Source organism: Equus quagga, chromosome 14, assembly GCF_021613505.1.
Source record: "Equus quagga isolate Etosha38 chromosome 14, UCLA_HA_Equagga_1.0, whole genome shotgun sequence".
NCBI lineage: Eukaryota > Metazoa > Chordata > Mammalia > Perissodactyla > Equidae > Equus > Equus quagga.
In genome coordinates, this window is record NC_060280.1 from 73,653,870 (window position 1) to 73,666,991 (window position 13,122).

Below are 13,122 nucleotides of genomic sequence, written 5' to 3' on the forward strand. Positions count from 1 at the left end.
TTAAAGGTGTTTCAATTATTCCCTGCTCTCCCTCAAGTCTGTTTTTTTAAATTCTTAAACTAACGTCTTTTGAGCAACTACTGACCTTACTGGATCTGAGGCACCCACCACAAAGAGCACTTTCTCAGAGGGCTCCAGAGGATTTCCCTGCCCCTCTCTTTAAAATGCCCCCTCGCCTTCCCCGTCACTTCTGCTCCCTTACCCTTCTGCATTTTTCTTCTTAGCGCTTATCACCTCTTGACATACTATATATATGCATTTTTTTTAATAGTTTCCTCCATTAGAATGTGAGCTCCAGGAAAGCAGGGACTTTTCAGTTTTATTCATTGCTGTAGCTCCGAAGTTAGGCACAGTGCCTGGTGCACATGCCTGGGACATAATTATTAAGTGAATAAGGGGATGATTGAATGAATGAATGAGTAAGCAAGGTACTGTTCCTACCTGCAGGGGGCTTACAGTCTGGCAGGGAGATAAACACATTAAAACTATATAAGGCGGAATATAGGGCCCTGAGAGGTGTATAATAAAGTGCTATGGGGGTGCTCAGGAGGGTTGATCCAGGAGGTGCCTTCACATATGGGCAGGTTATTCCCTCAACACTGATAAAAAGGCCCACGTCATTGAGTAGCTTTAAATTCATTTTCTCATCAACCTCCCATGACCTCGTGATATGATATTATTATTGTCAGTTTCCAGGTGAGAGAAGCAAGATGGAGAGAGGTTAAGGAACTTGCCCCAGGCCATGAGCTAGTAGCTTAGGCAGGTCTGAAATCAGGTCCGGCTGCCTCTCAAGTCCAACCTCTTTTTCTTTATCAATTATCTTTCTTTTTCTTATTAAGTTTCTTTTCAAAAGTTACAAAAGTCGCAGTGCTCGGTGCAACCAGAAACAAGGCAAAGATGTGCTAAAATAATGAGCCTCACCCCTCTGCTCCTATTGCTCCCATCAACACCAGTGGAACTCTCCAGGCCGTTCCTTCCACCCTATCTCCATGCTCACACAAATACATGCAAGTGGATCAATTCATTCTAGAATTTTCTGTTTCCACAAAAATGGAATCACACCACACACATCAGTCATCTACTTCTTTTTCTTACTTTGAATGTTATGGCTATCTTCCATGGCAAAAGATATTGATCTAGCTGGCTCTTTTCAATAGCCGCATTTATTTACAGTGTAGTGGTACCATAGTTATCCACCCATTCCCCTCCTGGTGGACACCTAGGTTTCTTTCACTCTTTCCCACTACAGATGCTGCTGCATTATCCTCATGCACTGCTGCTTTTCTTTCTATGGGATATATTCTCGAACTGGGGCTGTTCAAAGTGTATGTGTATTTTTATTTTATTTTATTTTTATTATTATTATTTTTGGTGAGGAAGATTGTCACTGAGCTAACATCTGTGCCAATCTTCCTCTACTTTGTATTTGGGAAACCGCCACAGCATGGCTTGATGAGCAGTGTGTGGTCCGTGCCTGGGATCTGAACCCGTGAAACCTGGGCTGCTGAGGCCGAACATGTGAATTTAACCACTACGCCACCAGGCTGGCCCAGTGTATGTGTGTTTTTAATTGTAGTAGATACTGTTCTACTATTTTCCTGAAAGCTAGTGGCTATCCAATGTCCTGCTTTTATCCACTGCAGTTTCTAGTATCCATGACCACTGCCCTTCGTTCTTCCCTTCCTGCTTTTCTTTGGATCCCAGTGCCCGGAGGCTCATCCCAGCTCTTCTGACTTGGCCCAGGACTCTCCAGGAAGGCTGGAGGGACACCTCTTCCTTCTCTCACCCTGTGGCCATGCGTGGACCCTGGGCATTGCTGTATCCTCTCCTTTAGCCAGTGAGGACCAGCAGTCCGGAAACCTGGATTGTAGTCCTAACTCTGTCACTAACCAGCTGTTTGACCTTGGGCAAGCTACTTAACTTTCCTGTGCATTGGTTTCTTCGTTCATAAATTGAAGGAGGTTGAGCTGGATGATCCGTAAAGCCCTCCCTCTCCAGCCGACCTTCCCAGGTCTGAGAAACCCACAGAGCTGGCTCCCAGTGAAGCCCTGGGCTCTGTCTGCTCTAGGGGCACAGGGGTCTGCAGAAGACATAGGAGACTTACTATAGCCAACTTCCCTCGACACGCCTCCCTGCTGCCTGGACTGCTAGTTCCACCAGGAGGAGTGAGGAGGGTGGGAATTCTGGAGCCAGACTGAGTTAGACCTGGGTTAGTACCCAGCTCAGCCGTGCAGCAGCTACATAACCTTGGGCAGCTCGCCTCACCACTCGGCACCTTGATTTCCAAGTCTGTTAAATGAGCAAGAGAAAAATGGCCTCATATTCTAGAGCAGCGCTGTCCAGTACAACCTTCTGCAATGATGGAAATGTCCTCCATCTGAGCTTTCCAGTACAATAGCCGCTAGACGCATGTGGCTGTCAAGCACTTGAAATGTGGCTGGTGAGGCTGAAGGCAGAATTTAAAATTTTATGTAATTTTAATTAATTGCAATTTGAATTTGAAAAGCCGCATGTGGCTAGTGGCTACCTTCGTGGTTTGTGCAGCTCTAGAAGATGACAGTGGGCTACAGTAACACAGTCCGTGGAAAGTGCACAGCTAGCCCAGTATCTGGCACATAGTAAGCGCTCAGTAAGTGTTTGCTGTTATTAGTCATGATGTGTCTTTCTTTCCAGTCCGCCACACCTGATGGCTCTCAATGACACCCCACACTGGCTGTCCCAGAGTCACCTGGGGGAGGGAGGGAGCGAGGCAAGGTGTTGCTGCGTGGTGCATGTCCGTAATGAGCCTTGCACTAAATGTTTCTGGTCTGCTACTTTCCCTGGAGGGTCATGTGAGCCAGAGTGGTATGTGGCCTGCTTTGCAAGTGATTAACATGGTGTAAGCAATCTGCATAGAGAGGAAAAAACCCTCCGTTGGTATTCCATTATTCTATTAGAGTTTCAGAGCCGGGATTAAGTGGACATGATTTCTTCCTATGGGCCATTAATTTTGTTTTATTGCTGGTCTGATGGCCATTACCCTTTTTTTGCCAATGCATTCCCCCATTAGGTTTGTACAATTAACAAAATATGTGCTGTTAGGGCTTTGATAGGAACAGTGGGATGGAAATAAAGGGAGGAGGAGCTGCTGCCACTGAGTTGGGGGTAGGGAGAGGCTGGACCCAAGGGTGGGGCCTTAGGAATAAAGGGGGGTGGGGCCTTGTAGCCAATGGCATCCCTGGAAAATTGCTCTAAGACCTTCCCAGCTCTCTCCTGGCTGGGAATGGAGGAGTTGCCCAGGTGAGAGGGAAGGACACTGGGTGGGGCTGCCTGGTGGTGCTGGTGTTTCCCCAGATCCTCCCCTTCAGCCTCCAGCTGGGCACAGCACAGCTGAGAACATAATGAGCCACCCTATGCAACCTCTGTGCTGTCACCTTGAACCTGAAACTCCTCAGAGGGCAGTGTGAGTCAGCCTCTGGGTGGCTGGCCCTGTGATTAGAGAGATGTCCTGGGCGACACCTGCCTTCTCTCTATGGGGCAAACAGGAGGACCTGCGCCTGATTAAAAAGGGGCGGCTGACATTCAGCATCAGCCAATGATTGCCACGTGGGAAAGGCAAGATTGGCATTGTTAGGTCATCCAGTTTGTTTAGAAAAGTTACAAATCTGGATCTTTAAATGTGAAGTTTCCCACTTTTCAGATGTTGGCAGAATTTATAAAAACGCTGGATAGGCAAGAGTCAACCTAGGGGCTGCCAGGTGACCTCTGCCAGGCAATGAGGAGCCACTGAAGGGTTTTGAGGAGCGGACATGATGAAGTTACGTTTCAGAAAGATCCCAGGCGGGGAGGTGGTGGATGGGCCCAAACGGGGCAAGATGGAGGCTGGGAAGAGAAAGAAAGCCTGAGGCATGTCAGTGACAATGGGATGGGAAGAAAAGCAGTGCTATTCCTGATGGAGAATCAGCACGTCTTGGGTCTTGGTGTATTCACACCTCAGAGGACGTCTACAGGGCCAGGGAGGTTGCTCTGTGGGCAGGTCCTGGAGCCCAGAGGCTTTGCCTCCGTGGCGGGCTCTGGGAGCCCACACCTTTCAGTGTACGTAAGTCTTCTTCTCATTCCCACCTGGTGTCGACACTTCACGAACGTCTCCAATTCCTTCTCCCACATAGGAAAATCATTAGGATTGACCCACCAGTGCCAGCATTCCTTACGGGATTTTATATGTATACCTGTACTTAAAGATAAAGGCCCAAAATTAGAGGCTTGGGCCTGGGCAGGGCCTGGGGAGTGTGCCTGAGGGCGCTTTTCCAGGTCCCCTGCAACTGGGTGCCCGCACTGCCTAGGGCTCAGGGGCCTGAGGATGGGTGTGGAATTAGCATTGGTTCTTACCAGGCTTTGAAGAAGGGAGTGCAGTACCCTTGGTGCTGGGTGGGTTAGTGCAGGGTAATTTTGTCCATATTTCATTACTCAGTTATTGTGTAATTGAGAGCCTGGTGGTTAGGGCCTGCGATGCTGTAACTGACAACCTCTTTCGACAAATGCAAGCAACTGCAGGCTGTTGTCAGGTGAGGGGAGTTTTGGTGGAGCAGAGAGGGGACTCGGGGCCATGAGGCGGGGAGACACAGGACACGCTGTCTGGAGGGAACATGTGGTCCTCCAGGTGTTTCCTCCTGGAAAGATCTGTTCAAATGTTGTTTCTCTTTTGGAAGTTTTACTCTTGTGCCTACAGAGGGCTTTTCAGAGAAGAGGAGCATCCAGAGAGAGTCTTGGTGCCCAAGAATGTTTTGTCATAATTTGTCCTCATCCTAGCAGCCTGGCTGGGGCAGGAGCAGAAAAGCTTGTCATGGGCAGTGGGATGAATGTACAAGTCCTCAGTTTTCTTGATTTGCCTCTCTTTTCCCATTCAGTTGCTGCCAGTCCTTACCTCATAACACCAAACAACAACAATAGCCCCCATTTATTGTTATTAATATGTTCCAGGCATTGCACAAAATACTGTAGATGCATTATCTCGTTAAAAGGTGCTGCGTTATCCCCATTTTAAAGATGGGAAAATTGAGGTTATAGCAGTTAAGGTTAGGGAAGTGATGGACCCAGGCTTGAATCCAGAACTATCTGACTCCTGCATCTTTGCTTTTAACTATGATGATGTACTGAGCTACCCTAGCATGAGACTTAGAGCCCTCCCTGGGGGATTAGTCTGGGCAACCTCAGAGATGTATAGATGTCAGATAGAATTTTGGTTTGAGGATCATCTAGTAGTCTAACCCTATCATTTTGAAGATGGGAAAACTGAGGTATAGAGTAGTTAAAGTTGCTTGTCCAAGATCACACTCTGTAAGTTAATGACAGAGTCAGGGCATGAGCCCATGTCTGGTGATGCCCCTGGTCTACTGCTCTCTGTGTTAAACCCATGGCCTTGCTAAGCCCCAGGCTCCTCTCCCTCCATCCTTCCAACTTACCTAGGTGGGCTTCAGGGGTGCTCGCTCAGCTGTCCTTTAGCATGTGCTGCCTCCTATGGGAAGCTTTCTTCCGTCCCTCTCCCCGCCTCTTTTCCAAATAAACATGAGCATTCAACAATTGCCTCCTCATTTACCATTTCACAGGTTTCCGCATATTTATAAATGTGAATGGTCAATCTCGTTTATGGTTCCATTTTGTTTCACGGTGAATAAGACAGGCCTGAGTTTAAATTCTGGTTGCATTATTGCATGGCTGCTTGTCTGAAGGCCTTTGACATGATTGCTTGCCTGCCAGGACCACACACTGCTGGCTTTGGAAAGCCCTAAAATGTCATGCCCATGGATAGTTCCCAGCATGCGTCCATGGTCAGTGCCAGTCCAGGAAGACTTTCCATGGGGCATGGTGATGAGTGAAAAATAAGGACGATATTGAGAGGTTGCATGTACACATACGTGTGCATGCACATGTGTATGTGTGTGTGTGAGAAAGGCAGAGAGAGAGAAATGCTTTTCGTGATGCTCTATTTACTCAGTTCAAAGGATGGCGCTTTTGTCTCTCCTTACTTTTGGGGGTTGAATTATTTATGAAATGATGGTAAAAGAAGACATTATTAAGGTTTTCTCAATATATAAATTAGTCAACCCTATCAATCTCCTAATATTTTTTAGTGTTTTGTGGTTGGGCAAAACCATGTCTGGGAGACCATGCTCTGGAGCAGCTTCTCACCCAGGGCGGGATTCTCCTTCCAGTGTTGGGGAGCTCACCACCTTCTGAGGAAGCCTAACTCATTTTTGGATGGTTCTCATTGCTAGAGCCTTCTTTCTTATATTGAACTGAAGATTGGCTTCCTCTAACATCTATCAATTAGTGCTAGAGTAATGCAGTCCCTCTCATGTAGTTTCTTCAAATATTTGGAGGACCACCGTGTGGGGGAAGGATTGTTACTTAGTCAACAGAACCAGGACCAATGGGTCATATTAGAGAGGGACAAATGAAGGTACATCTCTAGTTTCTTCTCCTGTGTCTTCTACCTCACACCCTCCTAATAATGAAAATAACGATGATAGTTAACATTCAGTGAGTGCTCATTTTGTGTGAGGCACTGTTCTAAGCAACTTACAGTATATTATAGAGCAACCTTACAACCAACCTCAGGTAGAATACTCGTTAGCTCTGTTTTACAGATGAAAAGCTGAGGTACAGAGAAGTTGAATAACTTGCCCGTGGTTTTGCTGCTAGTAGATGGTGGAGATGGGATTGGAACCTGTGCAGTCTGATTCCAGAGCCTTCCCTTTTAACTACTAAAGTTTTAACCAGTACTTTAACCACTAGACATATTTGCTCACCTCTCTCTTCTACTCTTCGCTGTCGAAGTTATTAGAATATGATGCCGGAACTGCATCTTAAACTAATATGGATGGATTGCTAAGTCCAAAGTGAGGGGACCATTCACCTTTCAGTTGGACACCGTATGGCCTTAATGCAATCTAAGATGGCATTTAATGGATTTGGGAGCAACACCATACCCTGCGCTCATCCTGAGCTTGCATTTAACTCAAATAGCCCACATCTTTTTTTTTTTAAACCAGGTTATCCCATTCTGTGTTTTTGCTATTGATTTTTGAACATAAGAGTAGAATTTGATGTATATATATAGATATATATATATATCTATATATATATTCTTGTCAAATCTTTTTCTACAAATCTGTAAAAACTAAAAATGGATTTGCATGTGGATGTAGGATATGATAATTTGATGGTTTAGAGTGATAAGATTGTGGGCAATTTTTCTTTACTTTCAAAATTATTTTGTTTATGGTTGTCATGGTGTTATTGTGCAAGAAATAAAAACTGGTAGAGGAAAAAATTGACTTTTTAGTTTTGGCCCATCCTTTCAGCTTGTTAAAAGCTTTGTAACACTCTTGACTCCATCTCTCCAGCATAGTGGCTATCCTTCCCAACTTTGTAGCATGTGCAAATGGCAAGTCTGCTGTATCCTCTTCCAAGTTGTGTCTCAATGGACAATCCCAAAGGGCGGGGATAAAGTACCTCTCCATGCAAGTCAATCTAGAGACTTCTTGTACTGAGTTCATGTATGCTCAGTAGCAATGTGTCAATTGCTTAAAAGAATACAAGTTGGAGCCCAATGCCAACCAGGGGCTTCTTCTCAGGTGCTAGTTGTGGATTCTGGTTGGAATGAACCGGGTCCACCATTGAGCATTTCAACATATACTGAGACTCCGCTACATGCTGAGCACTCTGCTGGGTTCTGGGGCTTTTAAAAAAATATACCTTTACAGATACGTAAGTCTAGTGGTCTGGTCTTCTCTCTGAGGTACCTCCATAAACCACTAATCCTTGGTCATGCAGGTGTTAGTAGACAGCTCCAAAGGAAATGCCTCATCCTGGAGGACGTCATCATGAGCAATGGGGACTTTTTCTTTCCATGAGCACATCACACCTCATGCCGGAATCTTCCATCTGAAGTTCCACCTCTTCCAAGAAGCCTGTCTGGCTTAATTAAAAGGAAAATACTGAAGGCGAGGTGGGGCGGGAGGCTCGTCTTTTTCATGTTATTTCCTTGTTGAAAAACCTTCAGTGGCTCCATGAGCTCACAGCCCAAGCCTGGCCTTTCTGCCTGACACTCAAAGCCCCAGATGCTCTGCCTCCATCTGGCTTACTCAGTGTTAGTCCCTCCTGTGTCTCTCTCAGGCAGACCAGCCTCTGCATGTCCCAGGGTGCTCACGCTTTCCCCCTCTCACCCTTGCTCAGATTGCTCCCCTCCTTGGAATGCCATCTTGCTCCCTTCCGCCAACCACATTTTACCTGTCCAGTCTTCCAAGACCCCATTCAAGTTCTACCTCCCCTGCAAACGTCCTTGAGTGCTTCAGCTCTCACTGACTTTGTTTCTCTGTGGAGAGAGAAGCATGGTCCCTAGCACATAGTTCAGCACTACTTTGTAGATAGTCTTGTCTTATCTGATGATGTTTCATATGGATATTCTTATTCCCCGGTGATGTGGCAGCACTTTTACTGACAGGACCCCTGGATTTTATTCCTGGCAAATGTAGATCATGGAGCAGACACCTGATACATACGTGCTGGGTTTTTCTCGTTGTTGTATTGCTTTATCCCAGAAGGAGAATGAAAAGCAGTCATGTTTTTTAATCTTTCCAGTCTTGCTCCCATCACTCTTCTCCACACACTTTCTTTTCCTTCCAGCCCAACTGGACTCTTCACCTTTAGTCGAACGTTCTCTCTTATATCAGGACTTTCCATAATCCTGCCATAAACGACAGCATCAGTGTTGTTGTTTGTATGCTGGTTTTTGGCAGCCTTCTGCATATAGATTGCAAGCTTTCAAATGGGCTCCTCAGCTCTGTCCCCCTGCATGGGGTCTTGCATCAGACAGGAGGCATCAGTAAATCATTATTGCGTTGGTCAGCTCAGGGCTCTCAACAGCTGTGAACCTCTTTTTCTCTGAGATTTCTATAGGGAAGGGGATGAAACTCACAAGAAATTGAGGCACCAAGCAGGTAAGGAGGGGGTGATTCTGGCTCTCTGGCCTGGTTAGCTGTCTAAACAATAATCCTTTCTCAGCTGGAGTCCTTTGCTCAGGAACTTTCCCACCCAACACTCTGGGCACAGGGCTGCCAGCCCCAGCTTTGCTCCTGAGCCTGACCCACTTCTGAGTTTACCCTCATCCCCACCTTGGCTCTTACTCCTGGAACAATCATGCACAGTCTATAAAAATGTTTTCTTTTATTGACAGGTGAAGTCTGGAGCAGGACTCTGGGACTTTTTGTCCTCCATGCCGCTCACTAGAAAAGGAACTGTGAACTGTAAGTAACTGTGATTGGCATTTTCCATGCTGACTCAATAAGGTTATGGGTTAAAGACCAGCCCTGAACCTGATCTTTAACAGCCATGCATTGTGCAAGAGAAACACTCAACAATGAGCTAGTCAGAATGTAAAATACAGTGGAACTCTAATTAGATTACGTCTGAATGTGACAAAGAAGCCCTGTAATATGACATCCTATTTAATTAGACTTTATTGATTGTGCATTAAGGTGGACTTGATGTGTGATGTGTGTCATGAGTGTCGGAAAGGGAAGCTCCTGAGTTTGCAAGGCCAACCCAGAGCCCAGCCACTACCATCTGTGGGCTAAGCTTGGGAGGCAATGAAAGGAGGAACTGGGCCAAGTTCATAGCCTGCACTTGCTTTTACATCTGGTTGTTTCTAGGAAGGCATGAGGGAGGAAAAAGGAAACACTGCTGGTCATTTCCCTTCTGTCAGCATAATAATAGCTACACCTCATACTTATGCATATTTGCTCATATTGGTCCTCCCACTTAGCAAATGTCTGTGCACCTGGAGGACTCAGCTTAAGCCTAGTCTCTTCCATGGAGACTTCTCTGGTAACTCCAGCTAGAATTGATTTCTCTTTCCTCTGAAATTTTGCTGCATTCGTATCCTGGGCACCCGTCTGCCTGCACTTTACTGTGTGCTCTCAGCGAGGCTGTGGGCTCCTGGACGTGGTCTGGGATTCCCGCGTCTTTGTTTCCCCACTGCACCCTCAACCTAGTGGCAAATGTTAGCTGGAAGACTGGGTTGCCCCAGGCTATGTAGCCTCTCCACCCTTCTTCTGGGGCTACCGGAGGCTGAGCGGCTGCTGGGAGTTTGATAGTACATTGGCTTCCAACCAGTCCATGGAATTATAAATGATTAACCGTTATCAGCGCACATCTTCACCTCTGTGTAAAAATAGATTGACTGTAATGAGTATTTGAATAAATCATAAGAATGGTCGCCCTGCGATCGTCTAACATCCTGCCGATGGCTGCCCGGTGAGTGAGCAGGGCGCCGGCCCTCCCGCCTAATGGCCTGTGATTCAGTGCTGGTCGCCTCTGTGATTGACGGGCCTTGGGTCCCAGGGCACCTCCTCTTCAGCCTGGGCTCTGAAGTGGTCGGATCCCCAAGCCCAGTAGTCAGGGAAGGGTTCCTCCCTTTATCCTGTTCCAGGAAAGCATACAAGGAGATGGGGCCGGGGGCTGGGGGAACCAGAGTAGAAAGATAATGACCTTTGTGAGAATCGATGTCTCCTCTCACCGGAGGTTAGAGGGACCTCATAAGTCAAGTCAAGTATGAGAGGAGCAAGCTGAGCGTGAACCTTAATGAGAATGGAGAGTGGGGGAGAAATAGGTCTGTTCATTCCCCTCCTGTGTCTGCGGGCAGCCCGGTGCCTTGCGCTGGGCCACCCCCACCCAGGGAAAGCTCCCTCACAGGGACATGCTCTTGGACCTGCACTGAGGAATGAGAGAGAGCAGGTCTCTTCAGGTCCCAGGACTCTGAAATGGGAAGATTCAAATGAGCTTTCAGGGTTTGCTAAGGCCGCATCAGGCATGAGGATCTTGCCTTTTTTGGAGGGGGGAGGAAGAGGACCAGGAGGGAGACAGGCTTGGAGGGACTGGGACCAGGTGAGGAGGGGATAGTCTGAAAGCCCGAAGTCTCAGAGAGAAGACCAGTGAGGGCTAGATTTGAGAGGGAAACAGCAAACATTCTCATTTAATTCCAGTGGTGTTCCAGTTACTACAGCTGTATAACAAACCATCCCAAAACCTAGTGACTTAACAATGTTTATTATGGTCATATTCTGTGAGTCAGGAATTCAAACAGGGCACAGTGGATTCAGCTTATCTCTCTGTTCCGCCAGATCTGTGATTTCAGCTGGGTCAACTCAAAAGCTAGATGCGGAATCATCTGAAGGCTGATTCAGTCATGATTCTGGGGGTTGTCACGAGCTGTTGGCTGAGATGTTAGCCAGGGCTGTTGTCCAGAGCCATGTGACCTCTCCATGTGACTTGGGCTTCCTTACAATGTGGTGACTGGATATTAAGGGGGATCATCCTGAGAGAATAAGAGCCAGGTGGAAGCTGCATTGCTGAAGTCCGGTCACTTCCACCACATTCTCTTGATGAGGGCAGTTACAAAGGCCCACCTAGGTTTGAAGAAAAGAACATTGATACCCTCCCACCACCACCTCTTGAAGGAGGGGGTATCAATATCATACTGAAAGAAGAGCATGAGGGATGGGATATATGTTGTCGCAGCCATCTTTGGAAAGCACAATTTACCACAACCATCATTTGTCAAGTCTGGCACAGCACAGCCTCATCTATTTCCAAAGACAGGTTAAAGAAACCCCCACCTTAGATAACCACACTGCCCCTTAACTCAGAATGTCTAGGGAAATGGCTCCCCAGAGGCCAGGCTAGGCTTCCTCCTGGGGTGGGACTCCCTGAGGACCTACTGAGAAACCTCTATGTTATAGTCCATCTCAGCAATAGTGGGTCCAGTTTTCAACCCACAGCTTAAAGTGCCTGGTCTTGAGGGGGCTTAGATCTGTGACCAAGGACTCCACAAGCATTGAGTCCTTCATTCTTACCCAGGGCTCCCCACACACCCAATCCCATAGACTTTCAAGCTAGGGTAGATTTCAGCCAAAGATCAGGACTTAAGAGGCTGTGCTGGGGACTGAGGAGGTTGAGGCAGCCCTTCCTCCCTGTACCCTCTGCCACACACTATAACCTGCAGGAGGCTGTGCCATTAAGGACCAGGCTCCCTTTCCTTGGCTGTTTTCATGACTCAGATACAGGTAAATTTTGGAAGAGAATCCGAGTGCACTGGATGCCTTGTTGTGAGTTAAGGGGACAGAAAGAAAATTCAAGGAAACAAAGAGTGGAAATGGAACCAGTTCATTTTCCCGAAGGGCCAAGATCTGAGAATGGCGAATACCAAAAGGGAGGGGGCAGGGAAGAGAGGGGTAATTGAGCTTGGTTTTGATGAAAAGCTGCTGGGGTTTGGAGGAAGAGTCCTGGAGTCAGCTTAATATCAATAACCAACATGGATTGAGCACTTCCTACCTGTTAGACACTGTGCTAAGCCCTCAATGTGCATTTTCTCATTGAACCCTCTTTACACTGCTTTATGAGAGTCTGCTATCATCTCTCTGCTACAGAAAAGGAGTGGAGGCTCAGGGAACAGGAGAAATACCCTAGTGAGTGACAGAGTAAGTTAGTAACAGAGGTGAAATCAAATTTAGGACTACTCTGTTCTAGAGACTTAATCACTTTATTGTGTGGCCCAAGGAATCTCAGTTTCCTCTCCTGTAGAATGGAGAAGTCTAGTGACATCATCTCCAATGTACCCCTCGGTTCTAAGATTCTAATTGTGCAGAAAAGGTTCTGGGAACTTGTTAGATGTGTCTAAAGTGGAGGCCCACTTATGGAAATGGGTTTGTTTGAAAGTTGGGAATGATTTCCTGTTCTCTCCTTTCCCCGTTTGTGGAACTTAACTCAGGAAACTAATGTTTAATTTGGACAGGTGAAGGAAACAGATAAAAACAGAAAGGTCATTTGTATTTTCAAGGCTCTAGCTTGGGGGAAAAAATGTTGAGTTTGAAGTCCAAAGCTGGGGCTTGAATCCCAGCTTTGTGACCTCACACTTCTGTGGTCCCAGGCTCGTCTCTGGTCTTCAGACTCCTCATCTCTAGAACGGAAATGGGATTGTATCCCTTCCAGGGCTGGTGTGGGGACAAAATGAAATCCAGCATGTGAAAGCACTAGAGCCATTCCTGGCACACAATAGGGATTCAATGAGGCTTCAGTCATTCA

General features: G+C 46.8%; 1 protein-coding gene across 5 annotated transcripts in view; it reads left to right on the forward strand.

Annotated features, from left to right (window-relative positions):
- The window catches only part of PKNOX2 (PBX/knotted 1 homeobox 2), a 253,282-nt gene that overhangs the window by 57,170 nt on the left and 182,990 nt on the right, over nt 1–13,122 (forward strand). For all 5 annotated transcript variants that reach the window (XM_046684526.1, XM_046684530.1, XM_046684528.1 and 2 more), the window contains exon 2: nt 9,218–9,287. The gene's annotated coding sequence lies outside the window, so the exon portion shown is untranslated. The remainder of the gene's footprint in view (nt 1–9,217; nt 9,288–13,122) is intronic.